At 39.2% G+C, this 3,734-nt stretch overlaps 1 long non-coding RNA gene across 1 annotated transcript in view; it reads left to right on the forward strand.

Moving 5' to 3' along the window:
* LOC102201864 (uncharacterized) overlaps positions 1 to 1,873 on the forward strand; it is a 4,345-nt gene extending 2,472 nt beyond the window's left edge. Inside the window, exons 2-4 of the long non-coding RNA XR_312084.1 lie at positions 1,182 to 1,304; positions 1,390 to 1,707; positions 1,793 to 1,873. This is a non-coding gene — a long non-coding RNA (uncharacterized LOC102201864). The remainder of the gene's footprint in view (positions 1 to 1,181; positions 1,305 to 1,389; positions 1,708 to 1,792) is intronic.
* The last annotated feature ends 1,861 nt before the right edge of the window (positions 1,874 to 3,734 follow it).

Consider the following 3,734-nt stretch of genomic DNA (forward strand, 5'->3'; position numbering starts at 1 on the left):
CACACACACACACACACACACACACACACACACACACACACACACACACACACACTGTGTCCTGTTCATGTGCTTTCTTTGTAGTTAAGGTTGTAAGACCGGGCAGACATAAAGGAATTGAAAAGCTTCTTGGGTAGTGATGCTAACCTCTTTATCTACATTGCATTTGCTGGAATGGAAAAGTTAAAAGTACTCAAAATTAATCAATGGATCAGTATGTGATCTATCTAAACCCGATTGCCCTGAACTTCCCCTTGCTTACTTTCAGTCTGCAGTAGAGCGAAGTTTACTATAATATCTCATTTCACACATCAAAGCCGCAAAGAAGGAAATTACACATGCTTGACACGGTTGTCATAATTTCTTCCATCAGAATTATGCCACACATGATGGGTGCGTTTAGAACCTCAAGACCAATATTAAACTTGTACTTAGTTTAAACTTCCATTAGCTTGATAGGTTATATAATATAACATTTGGAGCATCTTCAACACAGATACATTTATTTAGTGAAGGGAAAACTAAGTGAGAACACTTAATTATAATTATACTCAATTTAGTTGTAACAATTTGTTGCTGAAGGGAATCATTATATAGACTCCTCAAAAAAATAAAATAACATAACTAAACATAAAGAGCACCAAGCACTGCAGGATCCCTACAAAATGACCTCCAGACCATTGGTGTGAATGTCTCTGGCTGAACAATCAGAAGCTTCATGAGTGTGGCCTGAGGGGCTGGCATCCTCTAACAGGCCTTGTGTTCACTGCCTGGTATTGTGGAGCCTGACTGACATTTGCCATAGAAGACCAGAGTTGGCAGATCCACCAGTGGTGCCCTGTGCTTTCCACAGATTAGAGCAGTATGATCCCAAGGATATGTTACAGACATGAAAGGGTCTGGAGAAGCTGTGGAGCATCACCGGTTTGGTGTTGGGTCAGTGATGGTCTAGGGAGGCATGGCCATGGATGGGAAGCACAGACCTATACAGGCTAGACAGTGACACCCTGACTGCCATTACGTATGAAGGATGAAATCCTTGGACCAACTGTAAGACCTGACGTTGGTGCAGGGGTCCTGGGTTCCTCCTCGTACCTGGTCTCATGTGAAAAAAGTACGCAGGCAGTTCTTAGCAATACAATAACTAACCACTTCCTTTTCCCCCTGCTGCTCTTTCTCAGATACAAATATAGCTGATCGTGAAGTTCAGCTCTCTTTCTCTCTCAGTCTGATGGTCATGATGTTTAGACTGAACCAAGCAGCACTTCTCATTCCGCTATTAGTGATGTGGCATGTCTTTGCAGGTACAGACATATTTATGTTCATCCTGTTATCGAAATTTGTCATTACCGATGACTATATTAATTGATTAACTCCTTTAAACTATAGGAATCACTAAAGACGACCGCAGAGCTTTGCTGGTGTCCAGAGGAGACTCAGTGACACTGACTTGCAATATAAGACATAATAATGTGACCCTAGTCTCCTGGACCAACAGAAGATGTGTTTTTCAACATTCCAATGTGCTGAATCGCACCCATTCAAATTTCTCTTTTCATAGACTGAAAATAAATCATGAGTTTCCTACAAAGCTAATTATTTTTAGTGCTCAGCCTGAAGATGAAGGACTTTATACATGTAGCATAACAGACAGAAGTGGCATATACAGCATTACATGGAGTTTAACTGTGTCTGAGCACCCCAAAGGTAGGTAGAACAAAACACAGAGCTAATCACTTCTAGTAAAGGTCAAACAAGCACTTGAAATTAATTTACTGCTGATTTTATACAGATTCCGCTTCATCAAAGTATTTTCTATACATACTCCCATCTGCAATTGGAATCCTCCTGTGTCATCACACTAGCTGTCTTTATCTATGGGTGAGTAAAAGCTTTTAACTACTTAATTGTAAGCATGAATACATGAATGTAATCGAGGATAGTTCTGAATAATCAGTACTGCTTAAGACTGGTTAGACTGATTCGATCAATAATCTCACACGCTTTGTAACATTTTGTCTTTTTTTCCCACTTTACACCAAATTAGAAATGATCATTTTTTTATGTTGACCAGACCGTTTAGTCTCAGTTATATGTTCAGCTTTTGAAATATATTTGAAGGTTGCACCGTATTAGATAAAAGACAGAACTGGAGTGTAGTTTGGTGTTCATTAACTAAATCAGCCATCAGAGCCTTTTGATGATGTATCTTTCTATGGAGCAGAGACCGAAAGAGTTCAGAATCCATAGGTTCAGAATCAAATATCCAAATATCTGATATCTATTGTTGTAAATCAAGGTTTGGTAACTAATCCAACAAAATATGAGTCATGCAACAGGAAAGACTGCACTGTTGAATGCTGAATACATGCAAGGATTATCAGCGAGGACAAGGAGAACTCACAGTTTATAAGTCCACAGGAGACAGAGGCAGGTACAGAACACATTATGGGAGGAAACCACAAAGGTAGGGAATGCAGGAAGTGAAAGATGAGAAATGAGAGACAATGATGAGTACAAAATAAAACAGGAACAGAAATAATGCAAGAAAACGGAACAAAACATGCAGCCTAAAGTTTCTGCAGGGTTCTCACAAGTACTCTTTGGTGGCAGTGACTTCAGCTTTACTGAGAAAAGCATTTCCATACAACAAACTGCATTCAGACACATTTATGCTTTTTAAAAATCCCCATCCAAGGGAGGCTTGTAGACCCGTTTAGCTTTTGGTATTTTGTGCATGATGACCTGATGAGGACATTCAGGGAACTCAGGACTAAACAAATAACAAGGAAATTAATAGACCTACCTGCACCTACCTGAGCCACAGCTAAAGAAAATCTTGAGAACACAAAGACATTAATCTGTTGTCATAACAGAGGTGCTAGAGCACGCGCATTTGTCCTGCTTATAGACATTTTGGTGGCACAAGGGGTGAGCTATACTGGGCAGATAGTTTTAATGTTGTGATTGAACAGTATTTATCAGATTTATGATGTTAAAAAATTATTACTTAATTTCTCACATTGGCAAATGTTTTGTGTTTATTGCATGCTTTGTGTTTCTTACAGTAGGATGTGCAAATTGTGATGAAGACACTGAATCAGGATCTGGTCCAGGATCAGTTTCCTCCCCAGTCAGGAGAAGAGGTCAGAAGATGGTCACTCACATGTCTCTGCCTTTATTTTCTATCTTAGAACCTGCACTGATTTTTATTTTTCTCTTTTTGTCTTTGTAGGCAGTTCTTCCTCAACCACAGGGTGGCGCTGTTTGTTGTGAAAATAAAAAGCAGAGGCATCACTATATGGAGAGGGTGAATACAATCTATGATAATGTCTAAGCAGATTAACAATCCACACAAAAAGTTTTAATGAAGGGGATTTTAAGGGGGCACCATCAGAGGGAGGACAACGGTGCTACTATAGCCAATAGAACGAATCCCTCTGCTTACACGAAGCAGCCAATTAGAAGAAGGTTTGTATTAAAGAACACGAGAAGGGAACTAAACATGTTGTTTCAGAGACGGGATAAACTGCAGGTCTACCAAATAAATAGGGATGACATGAAACTGTGAATCAGAACAAGTCGACTCCAAGTGTAACTTAAATGTTCAAGAATTTTCCTTAAAGTTTTCACGTTATGACAATAATGTATTCTCAGCTCAAGCTCGTTAATGTCTTTTCCATCTAGGTCTTCATTATAAGCTTGTTCCAGGTTGATTGTGTATTTTTTTTTTT

This window comes from Pundamilia nyererei, unplaced genomic scaffold, assembly GCF_000239375.1.
Source record: "Pundamilia nyererei isolate P.nyererei 1_Seehausen unplaced genomic scaffold, PunNye1.0 scaffold00190, whole genome shotgun sequence".
NCBI classification, from domain to species: Eukaryota; Metazoa; Chordata; class Actinopteri; order Cichliformes; family Cichlidae; genus Pundamilia; species Pundamilia nyererei.